Here is a 7030-nt window from a genome sequence, read left to right as displayed (position 1 = left end):
TCGGGAGAGTGCGGAGCCACCAGGGGCTATATAGTAGCCCCACCGTCAAACTCCTATGGCTAAGTGAAAGTGTTAAAGCATCATAGTCCGGTTGCCTCGTTCGCTGCGCTATCACCTCCTTCATAGGACCAAGACGTTGGGTTAAGTGTGAACATGCGTCTTCTGCGAGCACCTCCGCATTATATGCGTGGGGGTTGAAGCCGACGACTGCCATCTTTCAGGTTATATACATATATACATAAACGGCCGCACAGGAGGCATTATATTACTTTTAGGTAAAAGTATAAATACAGCCTTAATACATTTCATAAAAACATTGTGTTTACAATGGGAATACATGTCACTCAAACATAATATTCTTCGAGCATTGGGCCTCTATCAAACGAGCACCCTCAAGAACTTCTTCAAAATAGTGCTCGGCAGCCACTCGGCCTATGGCCGAACCCTGCGCCGCAACAGTGGTAGCATCCATCTCCGCCCAGTATGCTTTGATTGTTGGAAATATGCCCTAGAGGCAATAATAAAATGGTTATTATTATATTTCTTTGTTCATGATAATTGTCTATTGTTCATGCTATAATTGTGTTATCCGGAAATCGTAATACATGTGTGAATACATAGACCACAACACGTCCCTAGTGAGCCTCTAGTTGACTAGCTCGTTGATCAAAATATAGTCATGGTTTCCTAACTATGGACATTGGATGTCATTGATAACGGGATCACATCATTAGGAGAATGATGTGATGGACAAGACCCAATCCTAAGCTTAGCTCAAAGATCGTGTAGTTCATTTGCTGTAGCTTTTCTGAATGTCAAGTATCATTTCCTTAGACCATGAGATTGTGCAACTCCCGGATACCGTAGGAATGCCTTGGGTGTGCCAAACGTCACAACGTAACTGGGTGGCTATAAAGGTACATTACAGGTATCTCCGAAAGTGTCTGTTGGGTTGGCACGAATCGAGACTGGGATTTTTCACTCCGTATGACGGAGAGGTATCTCTGGGCCCACTCGGTAATGCATCATCATAATGAGCTCAATGTGATCAAGTGGTTGATCACGGGATCATGCATTACGGTACGAGTAAAGTGACTTGCCGGTAACAAGACTGAACAAGGTATTGGGATACCGACGATCGAGTCTCGGGCAAGTAATGTACCGATTGGCAAAGGGAATTGTATATGGATTGATTTAATCCTCGACATCGCGGTTCATCCGATGAGATCATCGTGGAGCATGTGGGAGCCAACATGGGTATCCAGATCCCGCTATTGGTTATTGACCGGAGAGGCTTCTCGGTCATGTCTACATGTCTCCCGAACCCGTAGGGTCTACACACTTAAGGTTCGGTGACGCTAGGGTTGTAGAGATATTAGCACACGGTAACCCGAAAGTTGTTCGGAGTCCCGGATGAGATCCCGGACGTCACGAGGAGTTCCGAAATGGTCCGGAGGTAAAGATTCATATATAGGAAGTCCAGTTTCGGCCATCGGGAAGGTTTCGGGGGTCACCGGTATTGTACCGGGACCACCGGAAGGGTCCCGGGGGTCCACCGGGTGGGGCCACCTATCCCGGAGGGCCCCATGGGCTGAAGTGGGAGGGGAACCAGCCCCTAGTGGGCTGGTGCGCCCCCCCTTGGGCCTCCCCCTGCGCCTAGGGTTAGAAACCCCTAGGGGTGGGGGCGCCACCCTTGCCTTGGGGGGCAAGGCACCCTTTGGCCGCCGCCCCCCCTAGGAGATTGGATCTCCTAGGGCCGACGCCCCCCTTAGGCACCCTATATATAGTGGGGGAAGGGAGGGCTGCGCACCCAAGCTCCTGGCCTCTCCCTCTCCCTCCCGTAACACTCCTCCGTCTCCCAACGCTTGGCGAAGCCCTGCCGAGATCACCGTTGCTTCCACCACCACGCCGTCGTGCTGCTGGATCTTCATCAACCTCTCCTTCCCCCTTGCTGGATCAAGAAGGAGGAGACATCTCCCAACCGTACGTGTGTTGAACGTGGAGGTGCCGTCCGTTCGGCACTAGGTCATCGGTGATTTGAATCACGTCGAGCACGACTCCATCAACCCCGTTCTCTTGAACGCTTCTGCTCATGATCTACAAGGGTATGTAGATGCACTCCTCTCTCCCTCATTGCTAGATGAATCCATAGATTGATCTTGGTGATGCGTAGAAAATTTTAAAATTCTGCTACCTTCCCCAACATTGACACGGGCAAAGGCCATCCACGAGCCTTCTATACACGCCGACCTCTTCATCGCATTGATGCGCAGCACCGCACCAAGGAACTGCTGCACTAAGCTGAAATAGTTGTTCGGCTTCGGCTTCGGCTTCTCCGGCCACAGTTGATCTACGACGGACCTCATGGCAAGTCCGGACAATCTATTAAGTTCGGCCCATTCGGCTAGCTGATCAGTCAAGGGAAGCGGACGCTCTAGAACGTTAAATTGCGACCAGAACAGCTTGTCCACTTCACGATCTGTCTGATCTCAGAAGTATTCGACCGCATCGACAACGCTCACTGCCAAGTCCATATATGCGTCTGCCGAACTCCACAGCCGATCCAGAGGGGCATACCGCGGATCTCCGAACTTCCTCTGCAACAGAAAGGGCTTCCCAGCCGCAATATCCCCGGCTTCACGCAGCTCTCCTTCTTCGCCCTCATAGCAGAGCGGGTGTCTTTGGTCGCCATCGTGGCCTTTTCAAGGTCCGCTGCCTTCACTCGGTTCTCTTCTTCAAGGAACTGGCAACGGTCGACAGTGTCTTTTAATTTTACGACCATCTTGGCCATCTTCTCTTTGCTTTCGCAATGCGCGGCCTTCTCGGCTCTTAACTCTTCGGCCGCCTTTAAAGCAGCCGCATTACTAACTCTTGCTTGTTCCTTGGCTCGGGCAAGTTCCGCCCGAAGGATCTCCACGGTGGCAGCTCCGTCTGCAGTCACAACATATTAAAGATACTGGCATCATGCTACTCATATTATGTGACATTCACCAGAAAATATTACTTACCCTGTGACTCGTCAAGCCGCTTGTTAACAAGCTCGATGTCGGTGTCTGCCGCATCCTGTTGCCGCTTTAGTTCAGCAAACTCATTAGTCTGGCTAGCCACCGGAGCTTCCACCACCTGCACATAAAGGCAGACTGGTTATTACCTGGGACTATGATCCTCTGTTCGCCGCCGTTCTTGACGACAACCAGAGTCTCAGGGGCTACTATCTACACAGGGCACACCTAACATGTGCGGTACTATCAAAAAGTATATCATTTCATGTACCTCAAAGCCCGTCAGTAGACTCATAAAGGCTTCATGTAATCCGCTTTCGGCGGACGAAATTCTTTCCATCACCGTACCCATCAACATACGGTGTTCTTCTGAGATGGCCGCTTGCTCCAACAGCTCCCTCAGAACGTCCGACCGTATACCAGACGATGTCGAACTCTTTTGTTTGCTCTCTTCGAGAGCCGGACGCTGGGGGCTTCGGGTGACTATAGGATTATCTTCTGGCCTCACCAGATCCGGAGAGGCCCTCCATGACGACACTTCGAGGTCGCCCGCTTCTTGAGCGGGGGAGTCCGGGGGAGGCGTTTCGCTCTCCATCATCTCCGGAAGAAGATCCCCCGAAGACGAGCTCAGCTAAGAAGGGCTAAGATCCGAACTGCAAGATATATGCTTCGGTTATTTTCCTCAGAGGAAAGGTGGTATATCTTCACTATTAAAGTATTTTTGATCACTTACGGCTCGTTAGAGGGCTGATCCCCGCGTGGACTTTGTGCGGCAAGAGCACCCCCTGAGGCAGGACCCTCTGTTGGAGACTTCTTCTCCCGTTTGGAAGCCTCGGTTTCCGGATCCTCAGAGGCAGTCCTCTTCCTCCCCCGTAGCGAGAGAAGGTCAGAGTCTTCTCCTTGGTTATCCTCCCTTATGGAGGCACCCATTCCCTCGGTTGGAACTGGCAGTGATGGGGGCCCACTTTCGCCCGCATTATTCCCCCCTTTATCTTCCTTCGAGGGCTCCGGGCAAGGTGCGAGCTCGAGCATCTTTTCCAGTACCGGATTTTCCAAACCCTCAGGGAGGGGGGCCGAACACCGAATCATCTTCGCATGTGTTAGCCAGTCTTGGTCAAAGGGCGATTTCTCAGAAATAACGTCATGGTAAATAAAAGACGGTGTGTTCGGCTAGAGGATTACTTACTTGGTCGGCGGCGCGGTTGCTACTCAGGCCCACGTCCTCGGTAGTATCCGGACACTCTGTTTGAGGTCCGAAGAATGACTTGTACATCTCCTCGTGCGTCAGGCCGAGGAAACTTTGAATGGTGCGTGGTCCTTCTGGGTTGAACTCCCACAAGCGAAGGGGCCGGCGTTTGCAAGGCTGGACTCGACGAACCAGCATAACTTGCATTACCATAACCAAATTAAAATCTCCCTCGAAGAGATCTTGAATGCGGCTTTGCAATATAGGCACGTCCTTGGCTGGACCCCAGCTCAGCCCTCTGCTAATCCATGACATCAGTTGTGGTGGGGGCCCGAGCGGAAAGCGGGGGCAGCTGCCCACTTGGCACTTCTGGGAGCTGTGATGTAAAACCACTCCCGTTGCCATAATCCGGACACCTCTGGAAAGGAACCTTTTGGCCATGGAGCTCCTGCAATCTTGCTTATTAATGCGCCTCCGCACGCTGCGTACTGTCCCTCGATTATCTTCGGCTTCACATCAAAGGTCTTGAGCCACAGGCCGAAGTGAGGGGTAATGCGGAGGAAGGCCTCACACACGACAATAAATGCCGAGATGTGGAGAAAGGAGTCCGGGGCTAGATCGTGGAAGTCTAGCCCGTAATAGAACATCAAACCCCTTACGAAGGGATCCAGAGCGAGGCCTAGACCTCGGAGGAAGTGGGAGATGAACACGACGTCTTCGTTGGGTTCAGGAGTAGGGACGACCTGCCCTCGGGCAGGCAGCCGATGCGAAACCTCGGCGATCAGGTATCTGGCCTCCCTCAACTTCTTGATATCTTCTTTCGTAACAGAGGAGGGCATCCATCGGCCTCGAAGGCTGGATCTGGACATGATTGAAGGTCCGGAGCACCTGACCTGGGCTTTGGGTGTTAGAACTCGAGGCTGGGGAAGGATTCGATTGAGCACGGGAGGGAAAAAAGTAAAAGCCTTGGCCCTTTATAAAGAGGGTGAATATCAAGCGTCCTCTCCGTGGTCGTTTGGGACTTGCCTATAATCTAGGAGTCCTAGACGCGGTTCGGTTACCCACGCCCGTATTGATGAGAATCCCGTGATAAGGGGACACGATCTCTGTTTTAACGAGACGTGTCGAAAAACTGCCTCGCGTTATGTGCGGGGCTAGCTAAAGGAAACGGTTCGAATAATCACCGGGCCATGACATAATGTCGTGTTGCCAAAACAAGTCAGCAAATTGGATTTGTGGAAATATTATTCTCTCTACGGTGGTATGTGGAACTTATTTTGTAGGGTCGGACACTATCCTTGTATTCAAATTCTTCCGTGGTGTATTCGGAGGAGGAACCCGCCTTGCAATGCCGAAGACAATACTGCGCGCCGGACTCATCATCATTGAAAGCCTAGTTCAGGGGCTACTGAGGGAGTCCTGGATTAGGGGGTCTCCGGACAGCCGGACTATATCCATTGGCCGGACTTCTAGACTATGAAGATACATGATTGAAGACTTCATCTCGTGTCCGGATGGGACTCTACTTGGCGTGGAAGGCAAGCTAGGCAATACGGATATGTGTATCTCCTCCTTTGTAACTGACCTTGTGTAACCCTAACCCTCTCCGGTGTCTATATAAACCGGAGGGTTTTAGTTCGTAGGACAACATACAATCATACCATAGGCTAGCTTCTAGGGTTTAGCATCTCTGATTTCGTGGTAGATCTACTCTTGTACTACCCATATCATCAATATTAATCAAGCAGGACGTAGGGTTTTACCTCCATCAAGAGGGCCCGAACCTGGGTAAAACATCGTGTCCCCTGCCTCCTGTTACCATCCGCCTTAGACGCACAGTTTGGGACCCCCTATCCGAGATCAGCCGGTTTTGACACTGACAGGTGCCATAGAACGCCCGATTTGCGCCAGGTGGAGCATGTGTCGGTGTCAAAACCGACAGATCTCGGGTAGGGGCCCCGAGCTGTGAATCTTGGATCGATGGTTAACAAGGAACGTAGAGATAGCGTTTACCTTGATTTGGTCCCTCTCAAGAGGTAAAACCCTACATCATGCTTGATTGTATTAATGTGTTGGTATGACCATTACAAAGTTGATCAACCACGAGATCGGATGAACTAAACCCTAGGTGGGTATGATGATAATGGTTCTCTCCTTTTATGGACTAAACCCTCTAGTTTATATAGACATCAGGGGTACCTAGGGTTACACATGGCCTGTAACCATAAGGGGATAATCATGCCTGTTATGCCAACCAGACTTGGAGGATATGCCAAGTCTTCGGAGATTTTCTTCTAGAGCACGGGGTCGCTTGCAGCCCGGCCTTCCTTTGATGAACCAGGAATGGCCCACCAGTCCAGCCCATGAGAGATAGGCCGGCAGCCCGAGGACCCCTTAGTTCGGGACACCCTCGGTAGCCCCCGAACTAGTCTTCGAAGCCGAAGTATATGCGAACATTACTGGCTTTGTGGACCAGTTCCCTCTCTTCTGTGGTATCCGCGCCAAGCATGCAGCCACCCTGAATCAAATCTTCGAGGGTTGCTCGGCTATGTCTAGCCATATGCTTCCCGGATTATGCCATAGTTTCCGAAGCGTACAAGTTACTTAGCCTCGAAGGTCAGCCGCTCAAGTGTGACAGTGACCCCATATGGCAACTTTTGTTGAAGGGTCGCGACCTGAAACGACCACAAGCCAGTTCTGAAAACTTGATTCGCGGTTCAAGATAGTTGTTAATTTTATTAGGTTGTTGAAGAATGACAAACTTGAAAAACGAAGTTACACAATGTAAAGTGTAGTGTGAATTTGCTCTCACTCGAAACCTCATAAGCCATATACTGCCAAA

This window comes from Triticum dicoccoides, chromosome 5A (assembly GCF_002162155.2).
Source record: "Triticum dicoccoides isolate Atlit2015 ecotype Zavitan chromosome 5A, WEW_v2.0, whole genome shotgun sequence".
In the NCBI taxonomy this organism is placed as follows: domain Eukaryota; kingdom Viridiplantae; phylum Streptophyta; class Magnoliopsida; order Poales; family Poaceae; genus Triticum; species Triticum dicoccoides.
This window is presented reverse-complemented; position numbering follows the sequence as displayed.